The 15,460-nt window shown below is 40.1% G+C and overlaps 1 protein-coding gene across 6 annotated transcripts in view; it reads right to left on the bottom strand.

Annotated features, from left to right (window-relative positions):
• LOC138848472 (uncharacterized) overlaps window positions 1-15,460 on the bottom strand; it is a 749,635-nt gene that overhangs the window by 243,256 nt on the left and 490,919 nt on the right. The gene's annotated exons all lie outside the window — the stretch shown is intronic.

Raw genomic sequence — 15,460 nt, 5'->3', positions numbered from 1 at the left:
TGATAAAGGAAGGAAGGAAGGAATGACTACAAGGAACATGTATGACAATAAGAAATTGTGTTAATGGCTGTACTTAATATTAATATACTCATTAATTACTCATTAATTTACATTAATTACTCATTAATATGCTCACAATTTTTAAATTTATATAAAGTGAACAAATTTCACGTATTTCATCTATAGAAGCATTGTGACAAACCATTTCTGAATTCTAATTTTTCTTTCATAGCCCAATCAATTTGAAAACGTTCCCATTTATATGTTTTTTAAAGATTTATTTATTTGAAAGACAGAGCTACAGAGAGAGGTAGAGACAGAGAGAAGTCAGTCTTCCGACCTCACTCCTCCAGTGGCCACAACGGCCAGAGCTGAGCTGATCCAAATCCAGGAGCCAGGAGCTTCTTCCAGGTCTCCCACATGGGTGAAAGGTCCCAAGGACTTGAGCCATCCTTTGCTGCTTTCCCAGGTGCATTAACAGGGAACTGGATAGGAAGTAGAGCAGCTGGGATTCACACCGATGCCCATATAGGGATGCTGGCACTACAGGCTGAGGCTTTAACCCGCTGTACCACAGCACTGGCCTCTCCCATTCATACTTCACCTCATTTCCTTTCTATATTCAGGCCTCTACCCTCTGTTGTCTGGGAACTACAATAATCTCCAACTGGGTGCCCTTGCTTCTCTGCTGTGCCCATGGGATTTATCTCCCGCATAGGTACCAGAGTGATCCATCTAAGCCACAAATCTAATCCATGTCATATCCACATTATAGCCACATCATACTTTTTTCCATGGCTTTTTGTCATCTACAGTTAATTTTACATGATATATAATGTTATCTTTGGCAGGCCCCTCGTCTATTTCTCTGGGTTCCTCTCCAAATTTTACTCCTTTCCTATTTGCCACACTGTTTATTTCTTGTGTTTTCTCATACTTCCCTCTCTGTTTGGAATGCCTGATGATACATGGTCATCTTGTGGCTACCTTCTATCCACGTTTTAAGAATCACACCTCTACAAAGCTATCCTTGTATTTCTTTAATCCTTCATTCCCTATAATTTTAACACCTTTTTGACAAATGTCCTTTCATTATGACCTCCCTATCACTGACTGTACCTTATTTATTATAAATACCTGACTAGAGCTGTGTACTTGTGCTCTTTGAGGATATGATCATGTCTTTAAGTACCTAAGCCTTAGCACAGTGCTCATCCCTTAATGGGTGCTCAGTTTGCTACATGAATGCTAATATGATACTCCATGAAAACAAACTGCCTAAACAATAGGATTTTAATGGCCTTTACTGATGGGAGCCAGCAGAACTCATAAAACTGACCTAAAGAAAATAAAGACTAGATTGAGTTAGTCTGAGCCAGACCAGCCTCATTCAGTTTGTTGGAGTTCAAGGTGTGTAGCAGCCACAGGTGGACAGGAAGACCTGAGACTGAAAAGGCAGCCGGGGCCAGGTAGTGATCACTGAAGAATTTTTTTTAAAAGGCAGTGTTATGATAGCTTTGCATTTTGTTCAAATTGCTTTGGAGCTCACTTGGGGGATTAATCTAAACAGAAAAGACGAGGTCCAGAAAGATCAATTGGAAGATTTCAGCAACTCCGAGGCAAGGAAAGAAAAAAATCTCCATTAGAGTAGTGGTGGCTGGAAAGAGACTGGGGATGGGTGTGAGAAATATTTAAGAAGTAGAATGGACAGCAACTGTTTATTTTGAAGTGAGGGAGTATTCATCTACATATCTTTTGAGTTATCAGTTGAGGAAACACTTGTTTGCATCACTAATGTGAACAAGTTACATCCACCTCTTGGTGATGGTTAAGTAGCATATCGATTGGCATGAATCATCCCCAAGAGAGTTGATCAAGTGCAACATGTCACACAGCTCTTTGTTCAGGCTAAAGTAACTACTCAATGCTTATGTTTTCCCCAAACTCATTTGTTCAAGCCCTAATTCCCAATGTGATGTGTATTCAGAAGTCCAGCCTTTGGAAGGTAATTAGGCCATGAAAGTGGGGCTCTTCTGAATGAGATTTGTGCCCGTGTAAGAACAGACACAAGAGAGATCATCTCTTTCTCTTCCACGTTAGGCTGCTCCAAGAAGGTATTTATCTGCAAACCAGGAAGATGGTGCACACGGAAACCAGATCAGCCAGCATCTTGATCTTGGGTGGCCTAGCTTTCAGAATTGTGAAAAATAGATTCTGTCATTTAAGCCACTGATCAGTCTAGAGTATTTCATTATAGCAGTTTGAACTAAGACAAAAGTGAATACTGAAAGACAAAGGAACAATCAACAGCAAGCATGCAAGGATAATAATGATTCTATTTAAACAAACTATCAGAACAGACTACTCAAGAAGGAATTACAAGTTATTACTGTAAGTTTAGGTGTTAATTATGGAATAATTTGCCAACCCAGATTACTTTGCAAGCTGGTCAATGAGTTTCTGCTGTGAATCCTTGGACTGATGCTTGGATATGGGGTAGGGCCAAATAGCACAACCTATCCAAAGTGGTTCTGAAGTATCCTGCACCACCATTTGAAAATCACTGGAGATGATTTTAGGTTCCAGGTGCCAAATGTGAAACAAAGCTGGAAAATTCTTCAAACTATCACATAATAAGAGAAGAAAATTCACATTTAATTTAATGATACATCCACACTCCCATATTAATTGCTGCATTATTCACAATAGCAAGATATGAAATCAGCCTACATGTCCATAGACAGATGAGTAGAGAAAATGGGCTTCATATATGTACAGTGCAATATTATTCAGCTTCTAAAATAAAGGAAATTTTGTCATCTGAGACAACATGGATGAACCCAGAGGACATTATAATTGAAATAAACCAGGCATAGGGAGAAGAAATACTGCATGATCTCATTCATTTGTGGAATCAGAGTCAAACTCACACAAGCACAGAGTAGATTGGTGGCTGACATCAAGGGAAATTTGAAGATGTTGGTCAATGGGAAGAGCGTTTCAGTTACACAGGATGAGTAAGTTTCTGGACGTCTAATGTGGGACACTGAGACCATCGTTGGTGCTACTGTATTGTATGCTCAGAATGTGCTAAGAGAGTGATTGTAAGTTCTCAGCACACTCACACACACAAAGATAATTATGTGAAGTGATGGATATGTTAATCAGCTTTATTGCGGTAATCTTCTCACAATGTATACATATATCAAAACATCACTTTGCACATGATAAATGCACGCCATTTTAATTTGTCAATTATACCTTCACAAAGCTGTGAAGAAAAAGAGGGACTCGACATACGTAAAACATAATGACAGAGAGGGGGTGGAGCGCTAAGGACTTGGCTCCATCTATTTTTGACACTCCTTTTGTACTTACATTTAAATAAATCAAATTGGTTTAGGATGCTGCCAAGGGTTATGAGTAGGAAAACACTAAAACAATAGGAGGTGCATAAAGTAATAACAAAGGACGATAGGACCAGCCCTAATCATAATCTAAATAATGGGGAGCACAATAAAACAAATGGACTGAAAACACCGAAAATACTCCACAGCATTCCAATTGAAAGAGGCGAGTATTACATTTTTGAAAATGATGGGAGCTTTTCCTGACTCAGATCCTAATGCAAGCACAGCATTTTCTTCTTTGTATGTATGGGAAAGCCAGCCCTTTTGAGAGTTAGAATAGCTTTCAAGACTCCTGATTTAAATTTCAAACTCTTGATCATAGCTGGGGAGCAAAGGTTTTTATCTTGGAATTGGAAATTGAGTTCTTTAGCTCTATACCAAGTGATAATATTAAGCATTTTGTTGTATCCACCATGCAAGCCAAGTTCCCTACTGTGCCTTCAAAGCCACAGTGAATGAACCATATTTGGATTTGCTTATCAGGAAGAGACATTTAGAAAGACAATGCACTTGTCCTGCAAGACCCAGACTCCTGATGCTTTCAGATAGGCCTGTGGAGAGCTGCAAAATGGGCCCGAAAATCAGGCTGACATGGTCGCTTAACAAGCTTCAGTATGCTCTGTGGGCTCAGCCAGTTTGTGGTGTCACCCCACAGGGCTGCTGATGGCAGCCATCATAATTAGAACACATGAATCAAAAACACCAGGTGAAGATTTTGCCTGTAGAAGAAAGAAAAGGCAGATGGAGGGAATTACCATGCCCTTTGACTATTAAGCTCTTTCATGCAGCTGGATGGCTGGCCAGCCCTGTGCTTGAATGAATCCGTGGTGCAGTTTACAGAAGTCTCACCCTTCCTACCACCAAGCTTCAAAGTGGCCAGGCGAGCAGAAAATCCCTTCCTTGTCAATTCACTGGAAGAAGTACAAACCTCAGCCTTTCTCACAACATTTGGTCAAACAGGTAATAGTGCGCATCTTACAGTTTTTTTTATATGGAAAATGGGCATTTCTTCACGGGAAGAAAACCTTCACAACCTTAAGGAAAATGACCTTGAAAGAGACTTGCTGAACTTGAATATGACTGGATTTTTTTCCAGCATTTATGGGCTCTTGATTTAAAAATCTGCCTAACAAAAGCTCTGCTAGGAAAGCTGTTATTACAAAGATGCTTCTCAATAGGGAGAAGTGGGTTAATTGCAAACTCTCCAGTCAAATAAAGAAGGGTTTTGAAAACAAGTACAAATTTGACAAAATGTATTGCGTAGCTCTTATGGAAAGAGCTACGAGGGAGAAACATTTGAAATGGCAAAATGTCTGACATAAATAGATGCTGTAAAACTTGTTGGAGGAGGCTATGAGATTTCAGATTACTCATAAACAATTGCCCATCTGACCTTGATATGAATACAGAAATCCATTAACAATCAAATTTTGAAACATAATTGTATACTAAAAAATAAGTATTTTTTTCTATATCAATTTATGGTGACAGGACCTAGTTTAATGCCACAATGTAGGCTTATTTATGTTTTTATCTTCTTTGCCGTTATATTGCTTCTGAGACTTAGTAAACGCAATTCACTATGAAGAGCTGGACAGTAAACTGTGAACACGTTGAGAGGATTTCCTTATAGCATTCTCTGATTTTTATGGAAATTTAAGTTCCATTTTTGAGCCAAAATAAAAACTTCAAAATGCATATGAATTTTTATATGCTTCCCTGCTTACAAGCAGCTGAAATGTTTTTGTTCTAACAAAGTTCATCTTCAGGGTATCCTTCCAAACAACAATTTAGGAGAAAAAAAATCACATTATATTGTTAAACCTATTACTTAAATAAAAATATTATGTAATATAAGTAATATGAATGATTATTTTGAGGAGTTGATACAATCATTTGAATGTGTTTAATATACGTAAACTGTAAAGCAGTAGGCAACACTGCCAAGAAACACTGTTATCATATAGACTAATAGGGGTCTTTATGGAATCCATCAAAGAAATTACACAGAAAATTGCATTTCTGTCCACAAGTCCTAAGAGTGGCAGTCCCTGGAGGACACATGCCTTCATTTTGCCTATTAAGTAAATGAATATTCTTGAGAATTCACAGAGTCAAGCAAAAAACACAACGGTGCCCATTGCCTACTTTTATTTTAGTACTAGTCAGAATAGACATTTCTCTGTCTGACTTGAGCTTCATTTGGAAGCAATTAACTACTTTATATTAGATATAATAAGGGTCTCTAGTGCATGGACCATATTTGCCTGCATCAGTTGTTTAAGGCTTAATTGAGTAAAATTGCATTCACTTTCGGCATAGCTCTAAATGATAACCAATTCCTTATTGCTGGATGCTATTTCCACTCTCATTTCTTACAGTGTGTTGGGCAGGTGAAAAGCATTAGGGGTTAAAGGCAGGCTAAAAGTATTTGCTACTTTTTTTATTCTACTTTTCTGAAATTTATACTTGATCATAAAAATGGGCAAAAATCACAGTGAGTGAAAGAATTAAAATATTTACAAAAACCACTGTAGTCGCCTAACCTTACCTTCATGTTTCATTTTTAACTTAATATTTTATTATTTTTGAGATAACATTTTTAATTTACTTTACAGTCAAAGGCTTAATGGCTCCACTAAGTAAAGAGTTGAACAAATAATGGGTTAAAAGACCATGTTTCTTTTTTAAAAATTATGATTTGTATTATTGTATGGACTTCAATTTTTCTTATTATGAGTAAAATCAAAAAGGAGACCTCAACAATCATTTACAAGCTTTTCATCATTTAGGTAAGTGAGAAAAATAACAAGTATTTCAAGAATTTAAACAATGTGTCATGCCAATATGGTAACAAAAACAATAAACACCCAGAGTAAAGAGACCAAAACTGGAGTAGCTGGGAGAGGCCCATGTTTCTATGAACAGCTGTGCTGGAGACATGATTCTTTTACTCTAGGTGCCCACTGCCTGTTATGTATTGCTATGAAAGAATGACCGAGACTGAGCACTTTATAAAGAGGTCTATTGGGCTCATGATTCTAAAGAGGGGGTTCAAACAGTATGGTGCCAGCGTCCTGGTCCCTGGCTGTGTCACACAAGGCACAGAAGCAGAAAGGGAACCAGCCAAGTGCAGAAGGGCCAAGCACATGGGGTAGCCCTACTCTATAACAACACTATCGGGGCAGAATTAATGCAGTCACAGAAGACCCGATCATTCCCAAGAGAAGGCACACATCCATGCAAAGAACGGGAGTCCCCTGACATCATTACCTTCCACTGTGCCTCACTTCTTAAAGATTCTGCCACCTCAGTGTGGTCACACTGGGGACCAAACCTCCAGCAAATGAATCTTCAACAAACAGACCATATCTGAACCACAAGACTCTCCATGCAAGTTAAAAACTGCCCATTCAACTGGACTTCTTTCTCAGGAAAATTGGTTCACATCTGTGGTTCACACGTTTCCTAGGGTTTCTAGTATATTCTGTGCATGCCCCTAAAAAGCACTTGTCCTGCGGCCACGCAATCATCTTTTATACAGCAGTGCCCACAATAAGACTCTTTGTTGCTGGAGAACAGGAGCCAGGTTTAAGCATATTCTATCCCCTGGACCAAGTAAGTCGTGGATCTGACACAGAGTAAGCAGCGAGAGGTAACTAACGTGCCTCTAAACGTAACTGGAAATTCTGCTGAGGGCTGGAAACAGCCTCTGTTCTCACCCTCCATAAGTACAAATTCAGAAAAGTCCAGGCCAGTCCAGCGCCATTCCGTGATACTGAATGCCGTTGACTGTTTAATTGTCCTTGACTAAAAAACATTGAGAATGAACTGAGAGAAGCTCGTTCTCTGAATCCAATTGGAAACCTCTGTGATGGGATGGATGAGTTTCCTTCCATTTTCTTCTCTGCTATGAAATGTCTTGTCTCTACTCAGAAGCAGGAAAGTTTCTCTGCACAGTTCCTTTCCTAACTGGAAAGCCAGGAGTTGTATTCTGTAATGCCCAATATCTTGACTCTAACCATGAGAGAGACCGAGTAAATAATAACTGACAGTATGTATCACGTGCCTCTAACTGTTGGCAGGGTGTGCTTGGACAAAGCAGCACACTGCAGGCACAATCTTGAAAATGTATTAAGTTGGTGCAGCGGGCCGGCCATTTGGGGGGTGAACCAACGGAAAAAGGAAGAACTCTCTCTCTCTCTAACACTGCCTGTCAGAAAAAAAAAAAATGTAGTAAGCAACAATTTTCCTCTAATGTTGAGCAAATCAAATTATTTTTTCAGAGTGGGGGACAAGAAGTTACTTTATACACCACCTCTAAAGAAAAAAAGCAAAACGTTTTATTCTCTCTGCTTGCATACTTGACACAGAACACTTCTGAGGCCAGATGTGCAGGGGGTATTTCCCCATATGCCAAGCAGTTCTGCTGCAAGTGGGTGTCCTATAATCCAATTCAGCTCTGACACCATCTACCTGGAGATAGCATCAGATCCCACACCTGACAGTGGTGTCCCACAAGACTACCATTCACTTCAGAGCCAATCTTCAGCAGTAAGTTATCATCCACACTTCCGATCAACTGGTTATATAACTCTGACTCCCATTATCCCCTCCTTTGGCTTGCTTGCTGGAATGACACAAAAAGAATCCAGGAAACACAGGTACTTGTTTATCACAAAGGACATTTCAACACACACAGATGAAGGGACGCGTAGGATAAGGGATTGGGGGTGAGGGGGCAGAACTCCCATGCCCTCCCAACACCAGCCTGTGTTCAAAAACCTCGAACCTCACCAAATCTTGTCCAAGAATTTTTGCAGGGTTTGATCTGCAGCCCTGTACTCCCGACTGTTTAGAGGTTGGCTGGCAAGGCTGAAAGTCCCAACCCTTTAAACTTTTCATCATTTGGTCTTTTGGTTACTAGTCCTATCGTGAGATATCAAGGTCCCCCCATCCCAACCCCTGCAAGTCACTTCATTAATGTACACTCAGTGTTATCAAAGAAGCTCATTATGAATAACAAATAATGCCCCCACCACTTAGGGAATTAAAAGGGTTTTAGAAGCTTTGTGAGAGGAACCAATCACAAAGACCAAATGTGTGTATTTCTGATTACACCACACCACCCAGTATTCCATGGGCATCCAGGCCTTGGTTGTACAGATGTTTCTTGATTGAGATGAGGTTATGTCCCCATAAACCAGTCCTACATTGAAAACATCCTAAGTTACAAATGCCTGTAATACACCTAACCTATGGGACTTACTCACTCAGCAACACAGCTCTACAACTAAGGAGTATGGATTCTTTGCCCTCCTAATTTTCAGGCTGACTGAGAACTCCAACATTGCACCACATATTGCCAGCCCAGGAGAAGACAAAACTTCAAAATTCAAAGTGCAGTTCTATTGAACATGTATCAGTTTCACAACATCATGACAATCAGTCATCACCATCACCAAAAATCCCAAGTCAGAGACTGTGTAGTTAAAAACCAACACTAACAGTGGCTGGAGATGGAGCTGGTAGCCTGAATGCTGCCCTGCTACTGTGATCTGGTCAAAACTAAAAGATGGGCATGCTTTCAGCACACTACCTAGAATGTACAACAGTGGAGCTGCATGGCATCAGTTTTGATTGTACTTCCTCTACTTATCAGCTTGTGTCTCCTTGGACAAATTCCCACTCATAAACGTGATGTATTAATAGTAACCTATCTGAGTTGTTGTGTAGATTAAATAAGGAGACACATGTAAAGCACTTGGATCAGTGCTTGGCATCCCGTAAGTGTTCTTTAAGTGGTTGCCTTGATGAGGAGGAAAGTGAAAGATCTGCAGCTCATTAAGCTCTTAGTCCTCAACACAGTGTTAAGTAGTTAACATACAGTATTAACAGTCATCATTCAAGATCAGACCTGAAGAAGGAGATCTTAAGGACTCAGATTTAGAATATACAGCCTCCCAGTTAGAACTGCCTTTAATTTAAGGAGAAAAGGAGACTGTGCCACATGGCAAAGATAATTCTGTTTTGTTACAACACTCCTCAATATTCAGAAAGCTCGTTTTGTTCAACAGGTAGCTGAAAGCAGATTTATCTCTGCACTTTTGCTATGTCTTAGGGTCTTAAAGCTATAAATGGTGCTCTGGTGTCACGTGATGGTGCAAAGCTGGCCATGTTTGTATGGGGCATTGTTAAAAGTTTGTAAAAAGCAAAGTTAATAATTACTATCAGATTTTTAAGGGCAGGGTATTTGAGCATTCAACAAAGAATTCAACTTTTCTCACACTTTTCATGACTTGGCATTAAGTGTGGAATCACAAAAGTGATGTTATTATACCAGATATGTGTTTCTTTTCTCTTCCCTTCTTTGTAATTACCATTTCCTATGGTTTGGCATAATTCTGAGTTTGAACGTTGATGTCAGACACAGTTTTTTTCCCCTACCATGCAGAATGTTTCATATCTTAGTTGATACTTGGGCACAGTTTCATTTATATGCAGTGACACTTAAGTTACGCTGGTTAAGGCAAATTGTTCCTCCTCTCTCACACTAAGACACTGAACCTACTCCACTGAGAAACAGAAGTGTGTGCGATATGCCCATACATATTCATGATGATAATGTGTGTCACTTCAAGGCCAAATTTGAACCAAGTTCTGTAAGTATGCTACAGGTCCTGATACAATGGGAACAAAAGCCAATGAAATACTAGGAGACAATTAGAAGATACCAGTGACCTTGTTGGGTGGATAGGGACTGAATCCAACTGTCGGTCCTAACAGAGTAGCCATAGCACCACCCTTTCAGGTTTCATCTATTAAGCTTCCTGCGATCCCTTCGTAGGCTAATAAAGGCTTATCTATTCACTACCATCCACTTATGGATGTGCTCAGTATTGCTTTCCTGCCTTTCCACGCACCACTGAAAATTCTACCTCCTGACGCCTCGAGTGTCCCCTCATCGGGTATTCAGCACAGAACTCACTCTCCTCTTAAGCCTTTCCTGACTAATTCCTCTTAACTTTCATCACTCAGCACTTAGGCACATCTTCCCTGCATTTCCATACTCATTTTATGCTTTCTCATGAAGTATTATGAATACATCTATTTGTACATTTATTAAATTATTTCAGAAAGGCATGTTCTTTCTACAACATTTTTAGTTTAGCCTGGTGCCATCTTTCAAGGCTACCTTAACATAATCTGTCTCTCACAACTTTGATCTCATTACATTACTCCTTATGGACTCAGAAAAAGTGAGCTGAATAAAATTAAAAAAGGTCAGGGATCAATAAAGTATGTGCATTTTTGAATCATGGATTTTCAGATTGGGATGAATGCCTCTTGGCCTGAAATGATACAGTCCTCATGCAACATTGGCAGGAAGTGTTTACATGGAATAATAGAAAATCATCCCATCACAAAAATAATTGTCTTTGGGAGATTAAAAATTCAAATTAATTTGATGTTCAAGAGTTCATAGGAGGAAATAATTACAAAGGACAAAAGATAGATATTTTGAAAGTTGTCCAATTCCTTTGACAAGGCTACAATAGATATTTTAAAAAATAGAAAATTAAACTTATAGATTATTTGACTGTCTTACTTGCAACTCTAAGGTAGAAAAAGTACAAATAAAACACTAGCAATTAAATCCAACAATATATTGGTAAAAATATTATGGTTATGTGACATAGGAAATAGGCAGAATATAAATCAAGACATTTATTAACATATAATAGGAAAGTCGAGACAAAAATCATATGATCATTTTCACAGATAATGAAAAAGCCTTTGGAAAACTTGTAAATCATTTCTGATTAAAATAAAAATAAAACCCCTGTGAAAATAAAAAGAAACATTCTGTTTCAGAAAACAACAGTTCACATAGTGGTAAAAATACAGAAACAGTCCCATGTATAAGAATAAAAGAGGGGAAAGTGCATGGTGCAGCAGGCAGTTAAGCGGCTGCTTGGGAGGCCCATATCCCATGTTGGAGTGGTGGTTCGAGCCCCAGCTACTCCCCTTCCCAATCCAGCTTCTACTAATGTATCCTGGGCATCAGCAAATGATGGCTCAAATGCGTGAGCCCCTTCAACATCCATGTGGGAAACCAGATGGAATCCCAGGCTCCTGGTTCAGCCTGGCCCAACCCTGGCTATTGCAGGCATTAGGAGAAGGAACCAATGGATAGAAAATTGATCTTTCTATTTTTCCCTCTCTCCCTCCCTTTCACCCTTCCTCCTCTCTCCCTCCCTCTCTCTCTCTGTCACTCTGCCTTTCAGACATATATTTTAAAAGAGATTAAAGGGGAGATCCAAGATGGCTGAATGAGGTGTAGCTAAGCTGACTTCAGCTGCCTGGGATATGAAAAGAACAAAGGAACCACCACGTTTCCAGACTGACAGAAATTTCCAGTGGAGAAGTGATGAGAGAGAGAAGACTTCCCGAGACAAGAGGAGGGATGACAGAGACGCTGCTCTAGCCGGCTGCTTGGCAGCTGCCATCTTACCAAGTCAAGGTAAGAGGAAATTGCTGCATGCATTGCCACTTGCAGCTGTAACTGAGAGAGAATTCCACAGTCATCCACTGACTTCTACTCCAACCTGGGGAGTTGATTGGAGGTTGAACAACTGCTGGGCTAGGAGAAGGGAAGGGAAGCCACAGTTCCTCCCTCCCTTCCCTACCCTTCAGAGCATGGGACTGGGCTGTAAGAAATCATACATGGATCTCTATTCTGCTGGTACCAGAAGCAATTGCAGTGAGGGTCAGGAGAGCTTGTGGGGCTAAGGACAGATCCCCTGCATCCTGCAACTGTGACATTTTAGGGCATTAGGCCCAGAGCTAGGCTCACTCACTATACATGAGCCAGGGGGGGTTCCCGTTAGCTTCTGGGGGCTAGTACTAGCTGCAGCCTATAAAAACAAAACAAAAACAAAAACAATAAACAAAAAAACTCCTAGGGCTGGCACTGTAGCATGGTGGGCTAAGTCCCAGCTGCTCCTCTTCCAATTCAACTCACTGCTTATGGTGTGCTAAAGCAGTAGAAAATGGCCCAAGTGCTTGGGTCCCTGCACCCAAATGGAAGACCTGGAAGAAGATCCCGGCTCCTGACATCAGAATGGCTCAGCTCCAGCTGTGGCCATTTGGGGAGTAAACCAGCAGAGGGAAGACTTATCTCTGTCTCTCCCTCTGTCTGTGACTCTGCCTTTCAAATAAATAAATCTTAAAAAAACAAACAAACAAAAAAAACAGCCCACACTGGGAGAGCTGGGCAATGACCCCACTGTACTCTGTAACACCGGAACTGTAACAAATAGTTTCATTTTCCTAAGTAGCACTGGAATCAGCCTGGTGGACCTTGAGAATAACCTACCTGCATTCTAAATATCTAGATCCATACCTGCCAGAGAAAAATCTCCTGGTATACCTTATATTCACTCTGCAGGTCTGGACAGGGTGCAGTTCATACCCTAGTCCTGGGACCAGAACTGTTGCTGTTCTAATCCATAACACCAGTTGGACTCTTCTAGAAGTACCTGAGGTATGGCCTATCTGCATCACCCTATCTAGAGCCACAGCTGGTGCCAAAAAACCCAGCATCACTCAGGTTTGCCAGTAGAATAAGGGGACAGCAACCTTTGTCTCCCTCAGCACCAAGAACAAGGCCTTGGCTATCATAATCCCCGGGAAGACTGACACCAAACTCTGTTGACCAAACTTTTTTTTTTAAACTTTTATTTAATGAATATAAATTTCCAAAGTACAGCCTATGGATTACAATGGCTTCCCCCACACACACAACTTCCCTCCACCCGCAACCCTCTCCTTTCCTGCTCCTTCTCCCCTTCCATTCACATCAAGATTCATTTTCATTTCTCTTATATACAGAAGATCAGTTTAGTATATATTAAGTAAAGATTTCTAAGATTTCTTTTTCTTTCTCTCTTTTTTTTTTTTTTTTTTTTTTTTTACAGGCAGAGTGGACAGTGAGAGAGAGAGACAGGGAGAAAGGTCTTCCTTTGCCGTTGGTTCACCCTCCAATGGCTGCCACGGCTGGCGCACTGCGGCTGGCGTACCACGCTGATCCGATGGCAGGGGCCAGGTACTTCTCCTGGTCTCCCATGGGGTGCAGGGCCCAAGCACTTGGGCCATCCTCCACTGCACTCCCTGGCCACAGCAGAGAACTTTCCTGGAAGAGGGGCAACCGGGACAGAATCCGGTGCCCTGACCGGGACTAGAACCTGGTGTGCCGGCGCCGCAAGGTGGAGGATTAGCCTAGTGAGCTGCGGCGCCGGCATATTAAGTAAAGATTTCAACAGTTTGCACCCACATAGAGACACAAAGTGAAAAATACTGTTTGAGTACTAGTTATAGCATTAAATCACAATGTACAGCACATTAAGGACAGAGATTCTACATGAGGAGTAAGTGCACAGTGACTCCTGTTGTTGACTTAACAATTTGACACTCTTGTTTATGGCATCAGTAATCTCCCTAGGCTCCAGTCATGAGTTGCCAAGGCTATGGAAGCCTCTTGAGTTCACCAACTCTTATCATATTTAGACAAGGTCATAGTCAAAGTGGAAGTTCTCTCCTCCTTTCAGAGAAAGGTACCTCCTTCTTTGATGACCCGTTCTTTCCACTGGGATCTCACTCATGGAGATCTTTCATTTAGGTGTGTTGTTGGTTTGTTTTTTTTTTTTTTTGTTTTTTTTTTTTTTTTTTTTGGCCAGAGTGTCTTGGCTTTCCATGCCTGAAATACTCTCATGGGCTTTTCAGCCAGATCTGCATGCCCTAAGGGCTAATTCTGAGGCCAGAGTGCTGTTTAGGACATCTGTCATTCTATGAGTCTGCTGTGTATCCCGCTTCCCATGTTGGATCACTCTCTCCTTTTTAATTCTATCAGTTAGTATTTTCAGACACTAGTCTTGTTTATGTGATCCCTTTGATTCTTAGTCCTATTATTATGATCAATTGTGAACTGAAATTGATCATTGGGACTAGTGAGATGGCATTGGTACATGCTCCTTGATGGGATTGAATTAGAATCCCCTGGTATGTTTCTAACTGTTGACCAAACTTACATACCCCAGGAAACCCAAATTCATCTCAAAGTCACACTTCTATCCCTATGAACTGTAGCAGATTAGACCACTGTGTCACTTATAGACTCAACTGACATGGATTAAAACAAAAGAAATCACTCAGAGACTACATTCCTGGGCTCACATAGAATCAAAGCCAAAGCAGTAAGCCAAGTGGTAACTATGCATTCCAGCTAAACCATAAACTCTTTCAAATTAAAATTTACCCCATAAATAAGAAGGGATGATTACATCAGATGCACAGACATCAATGCAAGGATATAGGAGACATGAAGAACTAAGGTAGCATGATACCTACAAAAGAACAAAATGTCCTCCAGAACTGATGGAAATCTATGAAATGCCATGAGTGGAATTCAAAATAATTATTGTAAGAAAACACAAGATAATGCAAGAGAATAAAGGTAGATTTAAAAAAGAAGAAATCAATGAGTGATATGAATGAAAATATTGTAAAGAAGATAGAAATCATTAAGAAGAACTAAGTAGAAATTTGAGATAAAATCTTGAATCAGTGAAATAAAAAATTTGACTGAGAACTGTAACAGCAGAATAGACCAACTGGAGGAAAGAATTTCTGACCTCCAGGACAAGATTCTTGAAATAACCCAACCAGATAAAAATAAAAGAATTAAAAAGAATGAAGAAAGTCTGCCTGAGATATGGAATATCACAAATGGCCAAATATTTGTGTTATAGGTATTCCTGAAGGAGAAGAGAAGGAGAAAGATGTTGAGGACCTGCTAAGTAAAATAATAGCTGAACATTTCCCAAGTCTTGAACCAGAGATGGACATCCAGATCCAAGAAGCTCAAAATAAACTCAACCAAAAAAGATAATTTTCCAAGTCCTATTGTAATCAAATTGTCAAAAGTTAAGTACAAGGAGAGAATTCTAAAGATAGTAACAAAAAATTATCACATGCTATATAAAGTAAAA

The sequence above is a fragment of the Oryctolagus cuniculus genome, chromosome 2, assembly GCF_051225735.1.
Source record: "Oryctolagus cuniculus isolate XC-2025 breed Fujian yellow rabbit chromosome 2, ASM5122573v1, whole genome shotgun sequence".
NCBI classification, from domain to species: Eukaryota; Metazoa; Chordata; class Mammalia; order Lagomorpha; family Leporidae; genus Oryctolagus; species Oryctolagus cuniculus.
The sequence above is the reverse complement of the archived record's forward strand: the minus strand, read 5'-3'. Positions and strand labels throughout refer to the sequence as shown.